This window comes from Odontesthes bonariensis, chromosome 11 (genome assembly GCF_027942865.1).
Source record: "Odontesthes bonariensis isolate fOdoBon6 chromosome 11, fOdoBon6.hap1, whole genome shotgun sequence".
NCBI lineage: Eukaryota > Metazoa > Chordata > Actinopteri > Atheriniformes > Atherinopsidae > Odontesthes > Odontesthes bonariensis.
Window position 1 is genome coordinate 29,488,496 of NC_134516.1, and position 24,953 is coordinate 29,513,448.

Here is a 24,953-nt window from a genome sequence, read left to right on the forward strand (position 1 = left end):
GAGTTGAAGTACTTCATGAAAATGATGAGTTGTAACCGTTGCATGTCAAAGGTGAACAAGCGTGTATGTCGTTGTCGTGGCCGAGAGGTTAAGGCGATGGATTAGAAATCCATTGGGGTCTCCCCGGCAGGTTCAAGTCCTGCCGACAACGGTAACATTATTGACCCAGGGTTGCAAAAAGTTAATCTGGAAAGAAGCACAAGTTCCATAGACCATTTAATTAAATAAAACAAAGGCCAGACGTGTCGTTGATCACATGAACTTCTGCACAGATTGATCTCTGAAGACACAACTCGTTCCTCTGAATCTTTTTGAAGATTGACCATTTCTAACAAACAAACAAAAAAGCTTTTTCTTGATCGCCATAACTTAGGTCTGTCTCAGGAGTTGAAGTCCTTCATGAAAATGATGAGTTGTAACCGTTGCATGTCAAAGGTGAACAAGCGTGTATGTCGTTGTCGTGGCCGAGAGGTTAAGGCGATGGATTAGAAATCCATTGGGGTCTCCCCGCGCAGGTTCGAGTCCTGCCGACAACGATAGCATTATTGATCCAGGGTTGCAAAAAGTTAATCTAGAAAGAAGCACAAGTTCCTTAGACCATTTAATTAAATAAAACAAAGGCCAGACGCGTCGTTGATCACATGAACTTGTGCACAGATTGGGCTCTGAAGACACAACTCCTTCCTCTGACCCATGTCGAAGACTGACCCTTTCTAGTAAACCAAAAAAAAGCTTTTTCTTGATCGCCATAACTTAGATCTGTCTCAGGAGTTGAAGTCCATCATGAAAATGATGATTTCTAACCGTTGCATGTCAAAGGTGAACAAAAGTGTATGTAGTTGTCGTGGCCGAGAGGTTAAGGCGATGGATTAGAAATCCATTGGGGTCTCCCCGCGCAGGTTCGAGTCCTGCTGACAACGATAACATTAGTGACCCAGGGTTGTGAGAAGTTAACCTGTAAAGAAGCACAAGTTCCTTAGACCATTTGATGAAATAAAACAAAGGCCAGACGTGTCGTTGATCACATGAACTTCTGCATAGATTGATATCTGAAGACACAACTCGTTCCTCTGACCCATTTCGAAGAGTGATCACTTAAACAAAAAAAAAGCTTTTTCTTGAAAATGATGATTTGTAACCTTTGCATGTCAAAGGTGAACAAGCATGTATGTCGTTGTCGTGGCCGAGAGGTTAAGGCGATGGATTAGAAATCCATTGGGGTCTCCCAGCGTAGGTTCAAATCCTGCTGACAACGATAACTTTACTGACTCAGGGTTGCAAAAAGTTAACCTGGAAAGAAGCACAAGTTCCTTGGACCGTTTGATTAAACGAAGGCCAGACGTGTCGTTGATCACATGAACTTCTGCACAGATTGATCTCTGAAGACACAACTCCTTCCTCTGACCCATGTCGAAGACTGACCCTTTCTAGTAAACCAAAAAAAAGCTTTTTCTTGATCACCATAACTGAGATCTGTCTCAGGAGTTGAAGTCCTTGATGAAGATGATGAGTTGTAACCGTTGCATGTCAAAGGTGAATAACGTGTACGTTGTTGTTGTGGCCGAGAGGTTAAGGCGATGGATTAGAAATCCATTGGGGTCTCCCCGCGCAGGTTTAGTCCGGCCGACAACGATAACATTATTGACCCAGGGTTGCGAAAAGTTAACCTGGAAAGAAGCACAAGTTCCTTAAACCATTTGATTAAATAAAACAAAGGCCAGATGTGTCGTTGATCACATGAACTTTTGCACAGATTGATCTCTGAAGAGACACCTCTATCCTCTGACCCATTTCAAAGAGTGACCATTTCTAACAAACAAAAAAAAAGCTTTTTCTTGATCGCCATAACTGAGATCTGTCTCAGGAGTTCAAGTCCTTCATGAAAATGATGATTTGTAACCGTTGCATGTCAAAGGTGAACAAGCCTGTATGTCGTTGTCGTGGCCGAGAGGTTAAGGCGATGGATTAGAAATCCATTGGGGTCTCCCCGTGCAGGTTCGAGTCCTGCTGACAACGATAACATTAGTGACCCAGGGTTGTGAGAAGGTAATTTGTAAAGAAGCACAGGTTCCTTAGACCATTTGATGAAATAAAACAAAGGCCAGACGTATCGTTGATCACATGAACTTCTGCATAGATTGATATCTGAAGACACAACTCGTTCCTCTGACCCATTTTGAAGAGTGACCACTTAAACAAAAAAAAAGCTTTTTCTTGAAAATGATGATTTGTAACCGTTGCATGTCAAAGGTGAACAACCATGTATGTCGTTGTCGTGGCCGAGAGGTTAAGGCGATGGATTAGAAATCCATTGGGGTCTCCACGCGTAGGTTCAAATCCTGCCGACAACGATAACTTTACTGACTCAGGGTTGCAAAAAGTTAACCTGGAAAGAAGCACAAGTTCCTTGGACCGTTTGATTAGACAAAGGCCAGACGTGTCGTTGATCACATGAACTTCTGCACAGATTGATCTCTGAAGACACAACTCCTTCCTCTGACCCATTTCGAAGACCAACCATTTCTAACAAACAAAAAAAAAGCTTTTTCTTGATCGCCATAACTTAGATCTGTCTCAGGAGTTGAAGTCCTTCATGAAGATGATGAGTTGTAACCGTTGCATGTCAAAGGTGAATAACGTGTATGTCGTTGTCGTGGCCGAGAGGTTAAAGCGATGGATTAGAAATCCATTGGGGTCTCCCCGCGCAAGTTTGAGTCCTGCTGACAACCATAACATTATTGACCCAGGGTTGCAAAAAGTTAATCTGGAAAGAAGCGCAAGTTCCTTAGACCATTTAATTAAATAAAACAAAGGCCAGACGTGTCGTTGATCACATGAACTTCTGCACAGATTGATCTCTGAAGACACAACTCCATCTTCTGACCCATTTCGAAGACTGACCATTTCTAACAAACAAAAAAAAAAGTTTTTTCTTGATCGCCATAACTTAGATCTGTCTCAGGAGTTGAAGTCCTTCATGAAGATGATGAGTTGCAACCGTTGCATGTCAAAGGTGAACAGGAGTGTATGTCGTTGTCATGGCCGAGAAGTTAAGGCGATGGATTAGAAATCCATTGGGGTCTCCCCGCGTAGGTTCAAATCCTGCCGACAACGATAACTTTACTGACTCAGGGTTGCGAAAAGTTAACCAGGAAAGAAGCACAAGTTCCTTGGACCGTTTGATTAAACAAAGGCCAGACGTGTCGTTGATCACATGAACTTCTGCACAGATTGATCTCTGAAGACACAACTCCTTCCTCTGACCCATTTCGAAGAGTGACCAATTAAACAAAACAAAAAATTTTTCTTGATCGCCATAACTTAGGTCTGTCTCAGGAGTTAAAGTCCTTCATGAAAATGATGATTTGTAACCTTTGCATGTCAAAGGTGAACAAGCATGTATGTCGTTGTCGTGGCCGAGAGGTTAAGGCGATGGATTAGAAATCCATTGGGGTCTCCCCGCGTAGGTTCAAATCCTGCCGACAACGATAACTTTACTGACTCAGGTTTGCAAAAAGTTAACCTGGAAAGAAGCACAAGTTCCTTGGACCGTTTGATTAAACAAAGGCCAGACGTGTCGTTGATCACATAAACTTCAGCACAGATTGATCTCTGATGACACAACTCCTTCCTCTGACCCATTTCGAAGACTAACCATTTCTAACAAACAAAAAAAAAGCTTTTTCTTGATCGCCATAACTTAGATCTGTCTCAGGAGTTGAAGTCCTTCATGAAGATGATGATTTCTAACCGTTGCATGTCAAAGGTGAATAACGTGTATGTTGTTGTCGTGGCCGAGAGGTTAAGGCGATGGATTAGAAATCCATTGGGGTCTCCCCGCGCAGGTTTAGTCCGGCCGACAACGATAACATTATTGACCCAGGGTTGCGAAAAGTTAACCTGGAAAGAAGCACAAGTTCCTTAAACCATTTGATTAAATAAAACAAAGGCCAGATGTGTCGTTGATCACATGAACTTTTGCACAGATTGATCTCTGAAGAGACACCTCTATCCTCTGACCCATTTCAAAGAGTGACCATTTCTAACAAACAAAAAAAAAGCTTTTTCTTGATCGCCATAACTGAGATCTGTCTCAGGAGTTCAAGTCCTTCATGAAAATGATGATTTGTAACCGTTGCATGTCAAAGGTGAACAAGCCTGTATGTCGTTGTCGTGGCCGAGAGGTTAAGGCGATGGATTAGAAATCCATTGGGGTCTCCCCGTGCAGGTTCGAGTCCTGCTGACAACGATAACATTAGTGACCCAGGGTTGTGAGAAGGTAATTTGTAAAGAAGCACAGGTTCCTTAGACCATTTGATGAAATAAAACAAAGGCCAGACGTATCGTTGATCACATGAACTTCTGCATAGATTGATATCTGAAGACACAACTCGTTCCTCTGACCCATTTTGAAGAGTGACCACTTAAACAAAAAAAAAGCTTTTTCTTGAAAATGATGATTTGTAACCGTTGCATGTCAAAGGTGAACAACCATGTATGTCGTTGTCGTGGCCGAGAGGTTAAGGCGATGGATTAGAAATCCATTGGGGTCTCCACGCGTAGGTTCAAATCCTGCCGACAACGATAACTTTACTGACTCAGGGTTGCAAAAAGTTAACCTGGAAAGAAGCACAAGTTCCTTGGACCGTTTGATTAGACAAAGGCCAGACGTGTCGTTGATCACATGAACTTCTGCACAGATTGATCTCTGAAGACACAACTCCTTCCTCTGACCCATTTCGAAGACCAACCATTTCTAACAAACAAAAAAAAAGCTTTTTCTTGATCGCCATAACTTAGATCTGTCTCAGGAGTTGAAGTCCTTCATGAAGATGATGAGTTGTAACCGTTGCATGTCAAAGGTGAATAACGTGTATGTCGTTGTCGTGGCCGAGAGGTTAAAGCGATGGATTAGAAATCCATTGGGGTCTCCCCGCGCAAGTTTGAGTCCTGCTGACAACCATAACATTATTGACCCAGGGTTGCAAAAAGTTAATCTGGAAAGAAGCGCAAGTTCCTTAGACCATTTAATTAAATAAAACAAAGGCCAGACGTGTCGTTGATCACATGAACTTCTGCACAGATTGATCTCTGAAGACACAACTCCATCTTCTGACCCATTTCGAAGACTGACCATTTCTAACAAACAAAAAAAAAAGTTTTTTCTTGATCGCCATAACTTAGATCTGTCTCAGGAGTTGAAGTCCTTCATGAAGATGATGAGTTGCAACCGTTGCATGTCAAAGGTGAACAGGAGTGTATGTCGTTGTCATGGCCGAGAAGTTAAGGCGATGGATTAGAAATCCATTGGGGTCTCCCCGCGTAGGTTCAAATCCTGCCGACAACGATAACTTTACTGACTCAGGGTTGCGAAAAGTTAACCAGGAAAGAAGCACAAGTTCCTTGGACCGTTTGATTAAACAAAGGCCAGACGTGTCGTTGATCACATGAACTTCTGCACAGATTGATCTCTGAAGACACAACTCCTTCCTCTGACCCATTTCGAAGAGTGACCAATTAAACAAAACAAAAAATTTTTCTTGATCGCCATAACTTAGGTCTGTCTCAGGAGTTAAAGTCCTTCATGAAAATGATGATTTGTAACCTTTGCATGTCAAAGGTGAACAAGCATGTATGTCGTTGTCGTGGCCGAGAGGTTAAGGCGATGGATTAGAAATCCATTGGGGTCTCCCCGCGTAGGTTCAAATCCTGCCGACAACGATAACTTTACTGACTCAGGTTTGCAAAAAGTTAACCTGGAAAGAAGCACAAGTTCCTTGGACCGTTTGATTAAACAAAGGCCAGACGTGTCGTTGATCACATAAACTTCAGCACAGATTGATCTCTGATGACACAACTCCTTCCTCTGACCCATTTCGAAGACTAACCATTTCTAACAAACAAAAAAAAAGCTTTTTCTTGATCGCCATAACTTAGATCTGTCTCAGGAGTTGAAGTCCTTCATGAAGATGATGATTTCTAACCGTTGCATGTCAAAGGTGAATAACGTGTATGTTGTTGTCGTGGCCGAGAGGTTAAGGCGATGGATTAGAAATCCATTGGGGTCTCCCCGTGCAAGTTTGAGTCCTGCTGACAACCATAACATTATTGACCCAGGGTTGCAAAAAGTTAACCTGGAAAGAAGCACAAGTTCCTTAGACCATTTGATTAAATAAAACAAAGGCCAGATGTGTCATTGATCACATGAACTTCTGCACAGATTGATCTCTGAAGAGACACCTCTATCCTCTGACCCATTTCGAAGACTGACCATTTCTAACAAACAAAAAAGCTTTTTCTTGATCGACATAACTTAGGTCTGTCTCAGGAGTTGAAGTCCTTCATGAAAATGATGAGTTGTAACCGTTGCATGTCAAAGGTGAACAAGTGTGTATGTCGTTGTCGTGGCCGAGAGGTTAAGGCGATGGATTAGAAATCCTTTGGGGTCTCCCCGCGCAGGTTTGAGTCCTGCCGACAACGATAATATTATTGACCCAGGGTTGCAAAAAGTTATTCTGAAAAGAAGCACAAGTTCCATAGACCATTTAATTAAATAAAACAAAGGCCAGACGTGTCGTTGATCACATGAACTTGTGCACAGATTGAGCTCTGAAGACACAACTCCTTCCTCTGACCCATGTCGAAGACTGACCCTTTCTAGTAAACAAAAAAAGCTTTTTCTTGATCGCCATAACTTAGATCTGTCTCAGGAGTTGAAGTCCATCATGAAAATGATGATTTCTAACCGTTGCATGTCAAAGGTGAACAAAAGGGTATGTAGTTGTCGTGGCCGAGAGGTTAAGGCGATGGATTAGAAATCCATTGGGGTCTACCCGCGCAGGTTTGAGTCCTGCTGACAACGACAACATTAGTGACCCAGGGTTGTGAGAAGTTAACCTGTAAAGAAGCACAAGTTCCTTAGACCATTTGATGAAATAAAACAAAGGCCAGACGTGTCGTTGATCACATGAACTTCTGCATAGATTGATATCTGAAGACACAACTCGTTCCTCTGACCCATTTCGAAGAGTGACCACTTAAACAAAAAAAAAGCTTTTTCTTGAAAATGATGATTTGTAACCGTTGCATGTCAAAGGTGAACAAGCGTGTATGTCGTTGTCGTGGCCGAGAGGTAAAGGCGATGGATTAGAAATCCATTGGGGTCTCCCTGCGTAGGTTCAAATCCTGCTGACAACGATAACTTTACTGACTCAGGGTTGCAAAACGTTAACCTGGAAAGAAGCACAAGTTCCTTGGACCGTTTGATTAAACAAAGGCCAGACGTGTCGTTGATCACATGAACTTCTGCACAGATTGATCTCTGAAGACACAACTCCTTCCTCTGACCCATTTCGAAGACTAACCATTTCTAACAAACAAAAAAAAAGCTTTTTCTTGATCGCCATAACTTAGATCTGTCTCAGGAGTTGAAGTCCTTCATGAAGATGATGAGTTGTAACCGTTGCATGTCAAAGGTGAATAACGTGTATGTTGTTGTCGTGGCCGAGAGGTTAAGGCGATGGATTAGAAATCCATTGGGGTCTCCCCGCGCAGGTTCGAGTCCTGCCGACAACGATAACATTATTGACCCAGGGTTGCAAAAAGTTAATCTGAAAAGAAGCACAAGTTCCATAGACCATTTAATTAAATAAAACAAAGGCCAGATGTGTCGTTGATCACATGAACTTCTGCACAGATTGATCTCTGAAGACACAACTCATTCCTCTGACCCATTTCGAATACTGACCATGTCTAACAAACAAAAAAAAAAGCTTTTTCTTGATCGCCATAACTTAGGTCTGTCTCAGGAGTTGAAGTCCTTCATGAAGATGATGAGTTGTAACCGTTGCCTGTCAAAAGTGAACAAAAGTGTATGTAGTTGTCGTGGCCGAGAGGTTAAGGCGATGGATTAGAAATCCATTGGGGTCTCCCCGCGTAGGTTCAAATCCTGCCGACAACGATAACATTATTGACCCAGGGTTGCAAAAAGTTAACCTGGAAAGAAGCACAAGTTCCTTAGACCATTTGATTAAATAAAACAAAGGCCAGACGTGTCGTTGATCACATGAACTTCTGCACAGATTGATCTCTGAAGAGACACCTCTATCCTCTGACCCATTTCGAAGACTGACCATTTCTAACAAACAAAAAAGCTTTTTCTTGATCGCCATAACTTAGGTCTGTCTCAGGAGTTGAAGTCCTTCATGAAGATGATGAGTTGTAACCGTTGCATGTCAAAGGTGAACAAACGTGTACGGCATTGTCGTGGCCGAGAGGTTAAGGCGATGGATTAGAAATCCATTGGGGTCTCCCCGCGTATGTTCAAATCCTGCCGACAACGATAACTTTACTGACTCAGGGTTGCGAAAAGTTAATCTGGAAAGAAGCACAAGTTCCTTGGACCATTTAATTAAATAAAACAAAGGCCAGACGTGTCGTTGATCACAGGAACTTCTGCACAGCTTGAGCTCTGAAGAGACACCTCTATCCTCTGACCCATTTCGAAGACTGACCATTTCTAACAAACAAACAAAAAAGCTTTTTCTTGATCGCCATAACTTAGGTCTGTCTCAGGAGTTGAAGTCCTTCATGAAAATGATGAGTTGTAACCGTTGCATGTCAAAGGTGAACAAGTGTGTATGTCGTTGTCGTGGCCGAGAGGTTAAGGTGATGGATTAGAAATCCATTGGGGTCTCCCCGCGCAGGTTCGAGTCCTGCCGATAACATTAGTGACCCAGGGTTGTGAGAAGTTAACCTATAAAGAAGCACAAGTTCCTTAGACCATTTGATGAAATAAAACAAAGGCCAGACGTGTTGTTGATCACATGAACTTCTGCACAGATTGATCTCTGAAGACACAACTCTTTCCTCTGACCCATTTCGAAGACTGACCATTTCTAACAAACAAAAAAAAAGCTTTTTCTTGATCGCCATAACTTAGATCTGTCTCAGGAGTTCAAGTCCTTCATGAAAATAATGATTTGTAACCGTTGCATGTCAAAGGTGAACAAGCATGTATGTCGTTGTCGTGGCCGAGAGGTAAAGGCGATGGATTAGAAATCCATTGGGGTCTCCCCGCGTAGGTTCAAATCCTGCTGACAACGATAACTTTACTGACTCAGGGTTGCAAAACGTTAACCTGGAAAGAAGCACAAGTTCATTGGACCGTTTGATTAAACAAAGGCCAGACGTGTCGTTGATCACATGAACTTCTGCACAGATTCATCTCTAAAGACACAACTCCTTCCTCTGACCCATTTCGAAGACTAACCATTTCTAACAAACGAAAAAAAAGCTTTTTCTTGATCGCCATAACTTAGATCTGTCTCAGGAGTTGAAGTCCTTCATGAAGATGATGAGTTGTAACCGTTGCAAGTCAAAGGTGAATAGCATGTATGTTGTTGTCATGGCCGAGAGGTTAAGGCGATGGATTAGAAATCCATTGGGGTCTCCCCGCGCAGGTTCGAGTCCTGCCGACAACCATAACATTATTGACTCAGGGTTGCGAAAAGTTAATCTGGAAAGAAGCACAAGTTCCTTAGACCATTTGATTAAATAAAACAAAGGCCAGACGTGTCGTTGATCACATGAACTTCTGCACAGATTGATCTCTGAAGACACAACTCCTTCCTCTGACCCATTTCGAAGACTGACCATTTCTAACAAACAAACAAAAAAGCTTTTTCTTGATCGCCATAACTTAGGTCTGTCTTAAGAGTTGAAGTCCATCATGAAGATGATGAGTTTTAACCATTGAATGTTAAGGGTAAACACACATGTGTATGTGGTTGTCGTGGCCGAGAGGTTAAGGTGATGGATTTGATATCCATTGGGGTCTCCCCGCGCAGGTTGGAGTCCTGCCGACAACGATAACACTATTGACTCAGGGTTGCGAAAAGTTAACCTGGAAAGAAGAACAAGTTCCTTAGACCATTTGATGAAATAAAACAAAGGTCAGACGTGTCGTTGATTGTATGAATTATCTCTGAAGACACAACTCCTTCCTCTGACCCATTTTGAAGACTGACCATTGCTAGAGGTTGTCAGATACTGACAGTAGGACACAGACTGGTGCAAATTGGCGCTCCCTGTGTGGCGATTGCGCTGTTTGCGCAGCCTGTCATGCTAGCCAAATACGTGGTGGCCAATGGGCAATAATAAACCTTCCACGTAAAACAACAACTTGCACACTGCAGAAACGTCACACCACTTTATAAACCATCCGACAATAAAGTCACAAGCCTTACCATCAAAACCATATGCATGGTTCTCACATTACTGGCATGGGGACGTTACAAAACAACTTTATAAACAGCATGTCACTTACCTCTTGTCAGTAGGCGCGCTCATGTGAAAGCCCAAAAGAGTCAATGGACGATAATCCCATATACAAAACAATTATCTTCTCTAGAAAAACTGCGTTCAAGTATTTAAAACATTACAACAATATTGTTGTAATGTTTTAAATACTTGAACGTTTTTTTGACGGATTCCACACCTTGCAACAGATCGAACTTCCCCGACAGATTTAATGTTACAGACTTAAAACTTGGCCAGTTTACTCTTAAGACATGGGGGGAAAAAATTCATGGGGAAACTTTTTCAAAACTCAAAGGGCGTGGCCGTGGCAACGCCTCAAAGTTTGATGACTCGCCATCACTTGCCACAAAAAATTACCTAGATTATAACTCCCACATTCATTATCCAATCTGTCCCAAACTTCGTACGGTGAATGCTGGACCCAGCCTGAACGCGTACATATCATAGTGACATCCACCTATAGCGCCACCTGCTGGTGTGAAACGTCTTTTTTTTTTCCACACCTCGTGTTTCATCAAACTCCTCCTACAGATTTAATGGTAACTGCTCCAAACTTGGCCAGATTACTCTTAAGCCATGTGGAGAAAGAATGATGGAGAAACTTTTCCTAACCCTGAACGGTGTGGGCGTGGCCAGGCGGTGAAAATTGTGTGATGGCGTTTGTGATTTGAAAGCCTTATCATCATCATCGCAAGATTATGAAACTTGGCACACACGTCTACCCTGTCGACCTCGTACGTATGTAAAGGGTATCGTGTTTGGGCAGAGCAAAATAGCTCAGTGGCGCTCCCTAGAAATTTTCAAAAACCCCTGCACATTTGGGTTATTATGTGCTTGTACGTACGCAGAGGGTATCGTGCATGTGGGCAGAGCTGTGCTACTACAGCATCCAGCGCATGCCCCAACGTACGCACATCTCGGTCCCGCATACAGCTGCTTGTAGCTTTCTAGTTTTATTTGCTTACACTAAGATCATTTGAGCGACTGAATCTATGATGAAGAATTTTGAGTGTGACTTCAGGCTAATGTGAAAGAGCTGTCTTTACTTAATGTTAATATTTCTGATTCCACTTCTTAAAAGCAGGCTTTTCAAACAATGCTTCTGTCGCAACATTTTTATTTGCCTACACGAAGTTCATTTGGGCGATTGAATCTATCATGAAGAATTTTGAGTGTGACTTCAGGCTAATGTGAAAGAGCTGTCTTACTTTCAGTTTGCATCCACCTTTGCCACATTCAGCTGTTAATCATTTCCTCCACAGAGGACAAAGGAAAGACAACTGGAGAATGCGGGCGTCGATCCCGCTACCTCTCACATGCTAAGCGAGCGCTCTACCATTTGAGCTAATTCCCCTTCGGTTGATGTATTATTAGCGCTTCCAAATTAACGAACCCTTTCTGACCAAACGATCCATTCCTTGATACATCAAAAGGAATAGATCTCACAACTGAAGCTTGTTGGTTTTTCTCAGAGTGGTTGAATGTATCAAGTAGAGTCTTGCGTTCGATCAGTGAGACATGGAAAATCCGTAGTGTTTCATGGTTTGGCAGATTCTTTTTTCTTTCCGATTTTAAACAAATTTGAATTTGCACATTAGTTGGTTTGTCTTTATAGGATGATCATTAAAGCCTCTCACCAGAAGAGCACCTAAAAGATTTCTGAGGAGTGCGGACATCAATCCCGCCACATTTTGCCTGAAAAGCAAGCCCTTTATAATTTGATATAGTTTGTCTTCCATATTTGGGTATATTCTGAAGAGATTGTAATAACCCCAACCTTAAATTTGACTTATCCTAAGTGCAATTGCTTTTGTTTCGCCCAATTTTAAATCAAACAACCTCAAACATCCCTACATGGTACCACATTTAGATAATAATGATTCTATTTTTGTGAAAGGAGGATAAATTCATATCCTCTGCACGCAAGACCATTGTATCTAATGAGGCTCCAATTTTGAGACCAAAATTATACCAGCTGTAGTTTAAGACGGAATTTTTTATGGTCAAACTAACAAGCGAGAGGGCGAGGTGGCCGTACCCGCCAGTTTCTGGACTGTCTCTGAGGTCCGAACATATCCTAACATTTTCCGAACATATTGCTACATTTCCTAACAGGTCCTAACCAAGGTCCTAACACATCAAAGAGTTTCAAACGAGGTCCTAACACAATTCCGAACAACTCCTAACAAATCCTAACAAAGTCACTTGATGTAGAAGGCGGGGTTAAAATGGGGCAAAAGGGACTACATGGCGAGGGGAAAGAAAAAAGGGGGGAAAGAGAGAGAAAGAAGAGGAGGAAAAAAAATATATATTTTTTTTATCTACTCTTCTATCTTCTCAACATTGTTTACACACAGTTCTGCACTTGTTGCAAGGTTTATCATCACTTTAATTGTCATGTCTCTTGTGGGATACGAACCAGTGCTGTGGCAATTTCACTTGCAAGCCCCTTTCACACTGAGGAATAACCCGCGTTTAATCCTCAAATTTAGCGTGTCCGCTGTTGCGTTCACACTGCCGACCTGGGCTGCCGCGTCAACTCGACTCGCCTTTCGTCGGACCCTAGTCTTTTTGCCGAGCCGAGTTTGGTGTGAACGCAATTGACGCGGGTCGGACGTGGGCGTGGCGTGAGGAGTTCAAAAGGCAGAATGGACAGCTGATTCAGAACAACAGCGACAGGTGAGGACAAGTTTTACTCTGTTTTAGCCTACATCAAGTTCGAGACATTTTTTGATATGGCCAACTGGGGAGACAAGGAGGTCCGCGAGCTCCTCAGCCTCCGAGCAGAGGACATTATTTACCGCCACATTTCAGGGACTATAGTGCTCTTGTATTCTCCGCATATGTTCTTTGGCGGCATCCCACGTTGTAACCATCCACACCCCGTAAAATAACATCTCCATGAACTGCATATACAATTTCAAAAACGAATCCTCAAGGTGTATTTAACCCTACCTCCGACGTATGGCTTGTGCCTACGTCATTGTACACGCCCAGCATTTTATGTGTTTCGTGTGACGCTCTGCCACTAGGCAACGCCCCCTGAACTCGGCTTCAGGCGACACGGGTCACCCTGACACGCCAAGCGTTCACATTGCTCGACGCGGGTCGAAGGTGCAATTTGGACCCGCTAAGGTAGCGGGTCGCAGTGTGAAAGGGGCTTTAGCTTGCTCTCTCGTCTCGCAATGTATTTTGGGTAACGTAGTCATTTTTAACACAGGAACTCTTTTTCCATACAAATCACCAAAGTAATAACCCTGTGATTATGCAGTTACGCACATGAATGCATTTAATATGATGAAATGAATATGATACAATATTCAAATAATTAACTCAAATTGCCATATGCTACATTTAAAGTTAAAACAGTATTAACAGTCTATAACTGTAAATGTAAATAACTCCCCAACATGTTTCCCCTCCTTCTTTATTGTAATCTAAATTATTTGAGAGACTACATCTGTGCAGCACAAAGAAATAAAACAAATTCCAAATTGAGCAGCAAAGAGTGTTGTGTTTTGTGAATAAATGTAAATGATTCTGGCTTTGGTTTTCACAATCACATTCAGTGGATGATACTCACTGTCCTGTTATTCAAGAGGAAATTAAATAAAAACATGAAGGCTGTTTTTGGCAAAAATTATTAACTTTAATTTAACATACACTATATACATATCGTTCAGGAGGTCAGGAGTGCATTAAGTATGTACATGCCCGTCCCTCTTGTCTCACTGAAACATAACCGAACAGAACAGAACTTTTGGCACCCTCACGCACACACACACACACACACACACACACACACACACACACACACACACACACACACTCACTCACTCACTCACTCACTCACTCACTCACTCACTCACACACTCACACACACACACTCACGCAGCAGCTCCCACACTGTGCACCTCAGCTCTGGCCCTGTCATATATCCACGCCAATGTGGCACCCCTGAGAGGGAATGGCCACATTAATATTATTTTATGTAAATGCTGTGTTAATGGGACACTTTTCATTAATGTATTTATTTTTATTTAAAACAAAAGCCGGAAAAAACATATAAAACGGGTTATTTTATTTTGAAAGCAGGGGGGGGCGGAACGTTTGTGGTTGCTCCAGGTGTTCGGGGGTACGGTAATAGAGCGCCACCTTTCGCTGCTCCCTCAGACACACTCTGGAGGAAAACAAAGAAGCCTCGTGTTTCATTACTCCGTTCTTCACCTGCTTTCACAGGTCGGTAGTGTGGTGAACACCGATAAAAATATTGTTTGTACTGTTGCTTGTTACCTGTGTTAATATAAACCAGAGAGTTAAGATGTTTCGGCCGAGTTAATTACAGGAAAAGCGAGTTTGTAACGAGGGAAGTTTCCCGTCTTGCTGCCATTAGAGCTGAGCTCGTTATGGTTTAGCGCTCGTTAAGGAGAGCCGGTGCGCTGGATATACTGTGAAACTGTTTTGGGTAAAATGTATTTCGTTATGGTGTTTTATGAATATTTACTGTTATATTAATTATATAAGTGACTGAGCTGGTGAGCTGATAAGCTAAGGGAACACGAGCACTAAGCAATTCTGTGTGGTTAACAGATTACTTACCAACATACTGGATTTCTATGATACACTTTAAATAGTGGTTTTAACAGTTAATTACTGAACAATACAAACAGGTAACGTGTTTACTGATATTGTTTGATATAATTTCTGTGTGTAAAAGAAGAAAGGTGATGAGTAGAGAAACTGAAAAAGAGGGTTAAAGTGAACATGTGTCAGTTGAGTTAAATGTGAACAAAGAACCAGTGAATAAGAAGATTGTCTAGTGTTTACATAGCTTTTATTTTATGTAAAATAAATCAGACTCAGACACACTCTGGAGGAAAACAAAGAAGCCTCGTGTTTCATTACTCCGTTCTTCACCTGCTTTCACAGGTAACTTATTTGTCTACGTGGTCCCTGTGCACGGGGCCTGTAACAAATCTTGGGGGCTCGTCCGGGATCGGCGCCGCCTTCCGGTTCGGAGCTGATCCATTGATGACATCTGGGACCAGGACCAGAGCTGATGTGGGCTGAGCGAGCAGTGACTTGGAGCCGAGACTGAACCGTCGTGCCGAGTGACCGAGCGAGAGGGACAGCGGGGAGCTACAGCCATGGCCGGGAGTGGGAGGAAGCGCCTAGTGTGGGACATTAGGAAAAGCCTCCACAACCTGACAACAACAGAGCTCTACCAGGTCGCCGAAAAAGTTGGTCCAGTGGCCGGTCGGGATCAGCCAGACATCGACAAGGAAGATCCGGAGGACTGCTTCGACCACATCAGTTCTTTCATGAACAGTAAGCCCTTACTTGAGTTAGAGGACGGTGGGATGGGGGAGTTGTTAGTGTTAATGGACTTCATTGATGATTTGGTAAAGAATCGAGAGCTACTGTATAGAACCAATGAAGATGAGGATAAAGATCCCTACACTACACAGACAGTAGCACCTACAGCTCACTCCACAGGTGACATGGGTGTTAGTCCCTCACAAACTGTACCTTTGATCACTACAGCTAACATGGTTGATCAGTCTCAAGTTGTAGGCGCAGCTAGTCAGACTGGCCCAGTCAGTTCTGTTTCTGATAACAAGTCCAGTGACAGTTCCACAGTTAACCCTGTGAGAACATCAGCTAAAGCAGTCTCCAGTATCACAAATACTGAACTACAGGAAATGTTAAACAGCTATGAGGAGCTTGGTAAAAGGCTTAGGCAGAGTGTAATGTTACCTGCTGAACAGTCACCACAACACTCTTCAGGGTCACCAGCTCAAGTTAACAACACCCATAGTGACTCACCCAGAACCAGTTCACATGGGCAGCCCATGGCCCAGCCTGCCCGGGAAGGGTTAATCTCTTTGAGAGCTCTTTCCTACATCCAGAGAAGAGAGTTTAAAGTGCAAGGGGGTCAGGTTGGCAATCATTCATCAGACATAAGCTATAACAACATTTGCAAACAGATGGATGAGGGGATCAGAGAAGGCTTCCCTGACACAGAGATAGTACGCGGTGTGCTCAGAATAATAAAGCCCGGAACTTTCAAAGACATGCTAATCAATAAAGACAATCTCACCGTAATAGAACTGAAGGGTTTTCTCCAGGCCCACCTGAGAGAGAAAAACAGTACAGAACTATTTCAAGAGTTAATGTGTGCCCGACAAGAAGAGAGTGAGACGCCACAGCAGTTCCTCTACCGTGTGATAGGGTTGAAGCAGCGTGTCCTCTTCACATCCAAACTGTCAGACTCAGGCATACAGTATAGTCCAGCTACTGTTCAGGATGTCTTTTTACATTCAGTCTACCAGGGGCTAGGCTATAAACACAGTGACATTCGACGAGAGTTAAAGCCTCTATTGTCAAGTGGTGAGGTTAGTGATGAAACAATCCTGCGCCACATAATGAGAATCACTAGCGAGGAAAGTGAGAGACAAAAAAGAATCGGTTCTTCTCGTAGGCAGAACACAACCAGTGCACACAGTGTTCAGTCTGAACTCAGCACCGCTCAAGAGTGCAGTAAGCAAGATAAACCAGTCCACACAACAAAGACAGACCCAATCAAAGAGCTTACAGCTAAAGTTAATGAGCTCACCGGACTGGTGGAAGCGATGAGACAACAGACCCTGTTGCGACCATCAGACCCAGTGAACCCATATACACAAAACAGGTCAAGAAACAGAGGAGACAAACCTTTTGGGTGTCCGAAATGTGTTGAACTGAACTGCTCAGACTGTCGCTATTGTTTCTTCTGCGGGGAAGAGGGTCACAGGGCGCTTGGTTGTTTAAAGAAACCAAAGGACCAGGGAAACGCAAACCGGTCTCTGCAGCGGGGCAGCCAGTGACCGAGTCCAGTAAAGAGCCCCAGACTGAGCACCTAAGCGAGGTAAAGGCCCAAACTAGCTGTCACCACAGCAAATCAGGTTCTCCCTTGTCAGTTACACCAGAAGTAGCTAACTCTCAACAAGGTGAGACACTTGCTCCGTCTAGTGTTAAGTCACTTCACACTAAACGTGGAGCAGTCGCTAAGTTAATTGGGAAGAAATCCCTTATACAATGTAACTTAAACGGTTTAGCAGTGAAAGCATTACTTGATACAGGTGCTCAAGTTAGTATCATAAGTCGAGAGTGGAAAGACAGATACTTACCCGACTTAATCATGCGACCACTGTCAGAAATCATTGAGGAAATGGATAAGTTAAAAGTGTGTGCAGTCAATGGGGAATCCATACCATTCGATGGCTGGGTACCCATCATGATCAACTTACCTGGGGGTGAGGACCCCAGCCTCTCCATCAGTACTCCAGTCCTCGTCAGCACGTTGCCTACTTTGGACAAACCATTGATTGGTTTCAATGTTCTGGAGCAGATCATTGAGGGACAACCAGAACGGTTGATACCTACTCTTGTCACGTTGCTTTGTAATGCCATCTGTCTTCCCCCTGAGAAAGCGGAAGCGATGGTGAACTTCATTCAGACGGTAGAGCCAAACGTGACACAAGGCCGCTTAAGAACAGGTGAAAGGGACGTGGTTAGGTGCCGGGTTCCACCCACCATGAACTCGTCCGATTTTCTGGTGTTGTTTGAGGCTGATGAGAGCAGTCCGGCCCTAGAGCAGCTAGATGTCTTGACAGGGTTAGTCGAAATACAAAATGCAGCTAAACCCTATGTCACAATCGCTGTAAATAACGACACCAAACATGACATTACCTTGACCGGAAAGACAGTCTTAGGCACCTTACAGCCGATTGAACGAATTGTGGGGACTGAAACCCAAAATGAACCACAACCTACGGTAACAGTTCACAAAGTAACGGTTGAATCAGCTGCACCTGCTGCGACTTCTTGGCTCCCACCAGTCAATCTTGATCATCTAGAAGAGGAACAACAAGAGATTGTCAAGAGGATGTTGCTTGAGGAGTGCGGAGCTTTCGCAAAGGATGGGAATGATATTGGCTGCAACCCCAATCTACAAATGGTAATTAACCTAAAAGATGATATACCAGTGCAGCGAGCATATACTTCCATACCAAAGCCACTAATACGGGAAGTTAAAGAGTATGTTCAAGACCTCCTTGTGAGGGGATGGATAGTAAAATCCAAGTCCTCTTATGCTGCTCCCATTGTGTGCGTGCGAAAGAAGGACGGTTCACTCCGTCTGTGTATAGACTATCGTCTATTAAACCAGAAAACTGTGCCCGATAGGCATCCATTGCCTCGCATACGTGACTTGCTCGACACCTTAGGTGGAAACTCCTGGTTCAGTATTCTCGACCAAGGCAAGGCCTATCACCAGGGTTTGGTGGCTGAAGCCTCACGTCATCTAACCGCCTTCACCACACCCTGGGGCCTATACGAATGGGTGAGAATCCCTTTCGGGCTCACCAACGCACCTGCTACCTTCCAGAGAAGTATGGAAGAGATCCTGAGTTCTCTGATGGATGACTGTTGCATACCATACCTTGATGACATTCTTTGCTACTCAAAGTACTTCGAAACTCATGTCGAGGTGGTTCGCAAAGTGCTTCAGGCGCTACAAGTCCACGGCGTAAAGCTCCGTCCTGAAAAGTGTGAGCTATTTAGGGCTGAAGTTCGTTATGTTGGGCGTCTTGTTAGCGCGGAAGGAGTCAGGGTTGACCCAAAAGATCTCGAGGCCGTCTTGGCTCTGAAGGCCAAATCACCACAGACCGTAGGTGACCTTAGGCGTGTCTTTGGCTTCCTTAGCTACTATCGTTCGTACATACAGGACTTCTCAAGAATAGCTCAGCCGTTGTACGGACTACTTCAAGTCAAGTCTTCAGAACAGTCTGCTTACAGCCGTCAGAGTAGAACCAAAGGGCCCCAACTGTCATCTAGGGCGCCCATAAACTGGACTCCTGAACATCAGAAGGTACTTGAGCAACTGATTGATATGCTAACTCATCCTCCAGTCCTAGCATATCCGGACTTTGACCAGCCTTTCGTTTTGCACACGGATGCGTCTGAGAAGGGACTTGGCGCTGTGCTCTACCAACAACAAAACGGGAAGTTGCGCGTCATAGGCTATGGATCACGAACTCTGTCACCTGCCGAACAAAACTACCACCTGCACAGTGGCAAGTTAGAGTTTCTGGCTCTTAAGTGGGCGGTGTGCGAAAAGTTTTGAGATTATCTTTTCTACGCACCACACTTCACGATTTACACCGATAACAACCCACTTACATACATCATGAGCACAGCCAAACTTAATGCGGTCGGCCATCGTTGGGTTGGGGAGCTATCAGATTTCCGATTTAGCATTAAGTACAGGCCGGGGAAGACTAACATAGATGCAGATACGCTGTCCCGTGTCCCTCTTGACCTTAACCATCTAACATCCGAGTGCACAGAAGAGTTGTCACAGGAGGTGGTCAGCGCGGCTTGGGAAGGAACACGAGTAGCCCAGCAGAAGGATGTTGCTTGGGCAGCAGTCCTGTTGACTTCAGCTCAGGATGTCATCTTGCAGCCTTGCGCACCCCTCCAGGAAATCAAACCTGATGATTTGATTCAGGCTCAAAAGAATGATCCGACAATGAAAGAGGTCATCAGACTCAAGGAGTCAAATACCAGACTCACTGAAGGCATCAGGAAGTCTTTCAAGGGATCTGCTTGTAAACTACTTCGCGAGTGGAGTCGTTTACACATCGAAAATGGAATCCTGTACCGACGAACACCTGAAAGGAGACAGCTTGTCTTACCTCTGACATACCAACCTGTCGTCTTGAAACATCTACATGACCAAATGGGCCATGTTGGTACTGAAAGAGTGCTTCATCTTGCGAGAGAGAGGTTCTATTGGCCTCACATGAAAAGGTGCATAGAGGACTATGTAACCAAAAAATGTTCTTGCATTAAACAAAAGAAACCGACAGTTCATGTGCGCGCACCCATGAGTAGCTTGAAGTCAAACTCGCCACTTGAACTAGTCTGTATTGACTACTTGCATCTTGAGAAAAGTAAAGGGGGGTACGAGTACATTTTGGTGGTAGTTGACCACTTTACGCGGTTCGCTCAGGCCTACCCAACCAAAAATAAGTCCGGTCGGACAGCAGCCGAGCGGATCTATAATGATTTCGTACCTCGCTTCGGATTCCCAAACAAGCTGCATCACGATCAGGGGCGAGAATTCGAGAACGAGCTCTTCCGAACTCTCGGGCAGCTCTCTGGAGTTGGTCATTCTCGCACGTCTCCCTACCATCCCCAGGGTAATCCCGCTGAACGCTTTAACAGAACTCTGTTGCAGATGTTGCGTACCCTGACGGACAAAGAAAAAGAAGCGTGGAAAGATCATCTCCCGCAGGTTATACACGCGTATAACTGTACACGCCACGAGTCCACGGGCTATTCGCCACATTTCTTGCTTTTCGGTTGTCACCCCCGCCTTCCGGTAGATCTTTTGTTTTGTTTGGCTGAGCAGGCTGACCCCGTGTCACCCAAGGGTTATGCTGAAAAATGGCGCACAAGAATGACAGAAGCCTATCGTGTTGCTAACAAGAATAGCCTGTCATCTAGTGCTAAGGGGAAATCTTACTACGATCAGAAGGTGCGGGGAGTAGTACTGAAACCAGGGGACAGAGTGTTGGTTAGGAATCTAGGGGAGCGGGGTGGACCGGGCAAACTACGTTCCTATTGGGAGAAAAGGGTGTATGTGGTCAGGGAACAGGTTTCAGACAATCCAGTCTATGTGATCCACCCAGAAGGTGATCACCAGGGCAGAACTAGGACCCTGCACAGAAACCTACTCCTATTAGTTAACGAGTTGCCAGTGGAAATTCCACAACCAGCCACTAAACCAGTCTCGAAACAAAGACAGGCAAATGCTCAGGCGAGAGCAAAGAACAATTCAAACTGGATGGAAAATGATGAGACTTCGGATTCAGAGGAGGACTCAGGAAATGGATATTGGCTGAGGATACCATCAACTTGGGCTGAGCCCAGAGCAGCAGTTGCTCCTGGGAAATTCGATGTCAACCAGGACAGGAGGAAACCAATGTGTCGGACTCGGGTTCCGTCTGAAGAAAAGTCTGTTCAGCGTCTAAAGGATCGTGATGAGTCAGGCCAGAGGAGGCCGGTAATGGAGGTCCAAGGCATGGTTGAGAACCTGCCAGAAATGGCTGTGGTCCATGAGGGAAGTCAGCCAGAAATGGAGAGTCAGGTGGCACCTGAGACTGGTTCCACGATTCTAGTAGATGATGTCGTTTTAGAAGCGAACCAGGATGAGTGGCCAGAGGGAGATGAAGTTGAACTAGGGAGCAGTGACAACTTGCCTCAGTCAGATGTAGAGCCTGAGTTCCCTCAGGGCGGGTGTTGTGAGGAGCCAGTAACAGACTCTCAGTCTAACTCACCTACTCCCCTGAGGCGGTCCACGAGGCAGAGGCGTCCAGGCCAAATGCTCACCTACTCATCTCTGGGTCATCCAACATACCAGTCACGTCCCTCAGTAAATGCAGTAGATACTTACCTTGTGCCTCCTGCTGACTTGTGGTACCCACAACCATACTTATCTTTTGTCCAGTTCCCATATCTATCCTTTCCCTACCCAGTGTGTAGCTATTAGAGAGAAACAGCAGTCATAAAGCACTACTACCCACAAACAAGCAATGACATGAAGTTGAAAACGAAATATTCCTAAGTGCTTTGAAGTTTTGATTATGGGAAGGATTTTGAATATTTCTATTTTTTGAGTTTTGAAATATAGTGATTGAAATGGCCAATTTTGTTTAAAGTGTCAGGAGCCACTTTTGTTGTCGGGGAGCGTGTGGCACCCCTGAGAGGGAATGGCCACATTAATATTATTTTATGTAAATGCTGTGTTAATGGGACACTTTTCATTAATGTATTTATTTTTATTTAAAACAAAAGCCGGAAAAAACATATAAAACGGGTTATTTTATTTTGAAAGGAGGGGGGCGGAACGTTTGTGGTTGCTCCAGGTGTTCGAGGGTACGGTAATAGAGCGCCACCTTTCGCTGCTCCCTCAGACACACTCTGGAGGAAAACAAAGAAGCCTCGTGTTTCATTACTCCGTTCTTCACCTGCTTTCACAGGTCGGTAGTGTGGTGAACACCGATAAAAATATTGTTTGTACTGCTGCTTGTTACCTGTGTTAATATAAACCAGAGAGTTAAGATGTTTCGGCCGAGTTAATTACAGGAAAAGCGAGTTTGTAACGAGGGAAGTTTCCCGTCTGGCCGCCATTAGAGCTGAGCTCGTTATGGTTTAGCGCTCGTTAAGGAGAGCCGGTGCGCTGGATATACTGTGAAACTGTTTTGGGTAAAATGTATTTCGTTATGGTGTTTTATGAATATTTACTGTTATATTAATTATATAAGTGACTGAGCTGGTGAGCTGATAAGCTAAGGGAACACGAGCACTAAGCAATTCTGTGTGGTTAACAGATTACTTACCAACATACTGGATTTCTATGATACACTTTAAATAGTGGTTTTAACAGTTAATTACTGAACAATACAAACAGGTAACGTGTTTACTGATATTGTTTGATATAATTTCTGTGTGTAAAAGAAGAAAGGTGATGAGTAGAGAAACTGAAAAAGAGGGTTAAAGTGAACATGTGTCAGTTGAGTTAAATGTGAACAAAGAACCAGTGAATAAGAAGATTGTCTAGTGTTTACATAGCTTTTATTTTATGTAAAATAAATAAGACTCAGACACACTCTGGAGGAAAACAAAGAAGCCTCGTGTTTCATTACTCCGTTCTTCACCTGCTTTCACAGGTAACTTATTTGTCTACGCGGTCCCTGTGCACGGGGCCCGTAACACCAACAGACAGAGAGACGGACCGGAACAACCCAGAGACAGACAGACAAACACCAGAGAGAGCCAAGTAATGGAGACATTAGCCGCTTTCGGACTGTAGGAACCTTTGGCAGTTCTAATAACCTTTTAATCCGCGGGGCCGTTTTCTCCCGTGTTCGGACATACAGGAACTCGGGGCTATCTCCCTTAGTTCCTATAACTATTTAGCTCCTTCTCCGAGGTCGGGTCTTTTCATAGTTCTTATAGAACGAATCTAACGGAGGTGTGTGGTGGTCGGTAGCTACGCCCCATGTCATGCTATCACGGCTGAAATGTTTCCTCATAGACACAGACACAACCGGCGGGTGTTTAATAAGTTAAACTTACACTGGTCTCATTTGTCTGCAGCGCTCTGCTCTCCTTTCTTCCTTCATGAAATGAAAAAGTATCGTCTCCTGACTCTCTCTGTGAGCTCTTCCAGCCTCGATATTAGACGCCTGATGTGATTGTCCATGATTAACATCACCATCATGCAGACCATAAACACGGTGGCCTCCCCGCTCTCCATATTAGCTTCTTGGTGGTGGTTTTTCTACTCTCCTTACTTTTACCGTTTTGTTTTGTGTTTGAATGTAGCGGTAAACGGCTAACGGCTAACACGTCACTGAAGCAGAGGGCTGCTCGCGGCGCATCAGTCCCTATCAGGTCCCGACTCATGTGCGAATGCAGACTGAAACAGAGGGACAGTTATCAGAACGAAATTCGAGTAGGACAGTTCTGATGACTGCGTTCCTATAACTACTCTGTCCGAAAGCGGCTTATAGGCCTTCACTCTTCCTCCAGTCATCCAGGGTCTGTCCTGACTCTGGACAGTAGCACCGCCCCTTTAGCTGGGTGTGTCCAGTCTGTTTGTTTTTGTCCTGGCCACACACTTTGCAGGTGTAGAGGTATGTCTCCTTTTTCAGCCTCTTCCGGGGCTGTTCCCCCCTTGCCATTCGCTCCTCATCCTCCTGGGCAGCTTTGTTCAGCATCCAGGCAGGTTGCCTTGGCTGGGCACCTGGAAGGCACTCTGGAGGAGCTTGTGGTTGAGGAGCCTGAGAAAAAGGAGGAGCATCTGTAGATGGAAAGTGGGGAAATGGGGGAGCATATGAAAAGGGAGCTCGCTGGAACGGAGCTGGCCCAAATTGTGGAGGGGACTGAGGAGGTGGAGGTGGCGGAGAGATGACTGCAGGCTTGTTTGAATGCGCTGGCGGGGGAAAGCTTCGCCCTCGCGGTTTTCTGGCTCCTCAAAGGTCATCTGTTGGTGTGCATGTTGCACAGGGGCAGCCGGTAGAGTGCTGATTGGAGGGAGAGGCTCTTGGCCAGGTGCAGATGTTGAGGGAGAACAGTACCTTTCAGCAGCATGTTCCTGTCCTTCCTCTTGTCCCTCCTAAGCAGCCTACAAGACAAACATTCATTATTTTATGTGTGTAAGCCTATCATCCCTCCCTAAGGTTATTACAAACAGTATATTACATATTTTCTAACAAGCATGCAGATGGAGGGTTTTCTTGTTTTTTCTTGAGGTTAAATATTGATATACATTTATATACAGTATATACTGTCTTAGCTGTAAGGGGAAGGTAAATGAAATAACACATACCATGCAGAGACTGTGGTGTTGTTCACCGGCACCAGAGCCAGCGTCGTCTGGACCAGGACAACCCTGCTGTCCTCCAGCAGCTGTCTAATGTGGCTGTACACACTCACAGTTGACTGAGGCATGGGCAGGGTTTTCCGTTCATGTCCTTGGGCCTGTTGCGTGACTGCTCGAACTCCTTGGCCAGTCTAAGGCA

General features: G+C 44.3%; 18 non-coding genes across 18 annotated transcripts; all 18 read left to right on the forward strand.

The window, feature by feature from the left end:
* Positions 1–70: 70 nt before the first annotated feature.
* Positions 71–151, forward strand: trnas-aga (transfer RNA serine (anticodon AGA)). The gene has a single exon. It is a non-coding gene; the product is annotated as a tRNA-Ser (tRNA).
* Positions 152–454: 303 nt separating this feature from the next.
* trnas-aga (transfer RNA serine (anticodon AGA)) lies at positions 455–536 on the forward strand. Its single transcript has one exon. It is a non-coding gene; the product is annotated as a tRNA-Ser (tRNA).
* Positions 537–838: 302 nt separating this feature from the next.
* trnas-aga (transfer RNA serine (anticodon AGA)) lies at positions 839–920 on the forward strand. Its single transcript has one exon. It is a non-coding gene; the product is annotated as a tRNA-Ser (tRNA).
* A 253-nt stretch (positions 921–1,173) lies between these two features.
* trnas-aga (transfer RNA serine (anticodon AGA)) lies at positions 1,174–1,255 on the forward strand. Its single transcript has one exon. It is a non-coding gene; the product is annotated as a tRNA-Ser (tRNA).
* Positions 1,256–1,934: 679 nt separating this feature from the next.
* trnas-aga (transfer RNA serine (anticodon AGA)) lies at positions 1,935–2,016 on the forward strand. The gene has a single exon. It is a non-coding gene; the product is annotated as a tRNA-Ser (tRNA).
* A 253-nt stretch (positions 2,017–2,269) lies between these two features.
* On the forward strand, positions 2,270–2,351 carry trnas-aga (transfer RNA serine (anticodon AGA)). The gene has a single exon. It is a non-coding gene; the product is annotated as a tRNA-Ser (tRNA).
* Positions 2,352–3,406: 1,055 nt separating this feature from the next.
* Positions 3,407–3,488, forward strand: trnas-aga (transfer RNA serine (anticodon AGA)). The gene has a single exon. It is a non-coding gene; the product is annotated as a tRNA-Ser (tRNA).
* Positions 3,489–4,167: 679 nt separating this feature from the next.
* Positions 4,168–4,249, forward strand: trnas-aga (transfer RNA serine (anticodon AGA)). The gene has a single exon. It is a non-coding gene; the product is annotated as a tRNA-Ser (tRNA).
* Positions 4,250–4,502: 253 nt separating this feature from the next.
* trnas-aga (transfer RNA serine (anticodon AGA)) lies at positions 4,503–4,584 on the forward strand. The gene has a single exon. It is a non-coding gene; the product is annotated as a tRNA-Ser (tRNA).
* A 1,055-nt stretch (positions 4,585–5,639) lies between these two features.
* On the forward strand, positions 5,640–5,721 carry trnas-aga (transfer RNA serine (anticodon AGA)). The gene has a single exon. It is a non-coding gene; the product is annotated as a tRNA-Ser (tRNA).
* Positions 5,722–6,780: 1,059 nt separating this feature from the next.
* On the forward strand, positions 6,781–6,862 carry trnas-aga (transfer RNA serine (anticodon AGA)). Its single transcript has one exon. It is a non-coding gene; the product is annotated as a tRNA-Ser (tRNA).
* A 253-nt stretch (positions 6,863–7,115) lies between these two features.
* Positions 7,116–7,197, forward strand: trnas-aga (transfer RNA serine (anticodon AGA)). The gene has a single exon. It is a non-coding gene; the product is annotated as a tRNA-Ser (tRNA).
* A 296-nt stretch (positions 7,198–7,493) lies between these two features.
* trnas-aga (transfer RNA serine (anticodon AGA)) lies at positions 7,494–7,575 on the forward strand. The gene has a single exon. It is a non-coding gene; the product is annotated as a tRNA-Ser (tRNA).
* A 303-nt stretch (positions 7,576–7,878) lies between these two features.
* On the forward strand, positions 7,879–7,960 carry trnas-aga (transfer RNA serine (anticodon AGA)). The gene has a single exon. It is a non-coding gene; the product is annotated as a tRNA-Ser (tRNA).
* A 684-nt stretch (positions 7,961–8,644) lies between these two features.
* trnas-aga (transfer RNA serine (anticodon AGA)) lies at positions 8,645–8,726 on the forward strand. Its single transcript has one exon. It is a non-coding gene; the product is annotated as a tRNA-Ser (tRNA).
* Positions 8,727–9,022: 296 nt separating this feature from the next.
* trnas-aga (transfer RNA serine (anticodon AGA)) lies at positions 9,023–9,104 on the forward strand. The gene has a single exon. It is a non-coding gene; the product is annotated as a tRNA-Ser (tRNA).
* A 296-nt stretch (positions 9,105–9,400) lies between these two features.
* On the forward strand, positions 9,401–9,482 carry trnas-aga (transfer RNA serine (anticodon AGA)). Its single transcript has one exon. It is a non-coding gene; the product is annotated as a tRNA-Ser (tRNA).
* A 305-nt stretch (positions 9,483–9,787) lies between these two features.
* Positions 9,788–9,869, forward strand: trnas-uga (transfer RNA serine (anticodon UGA)). Its single transcript has one exon. It is a non-coding gene; the product is annotated as a tRNA-Ser (tRNA).
* The last annotated feature ends 15,084 nt before the right edge of the window (positions 9,870–24,953 follow it).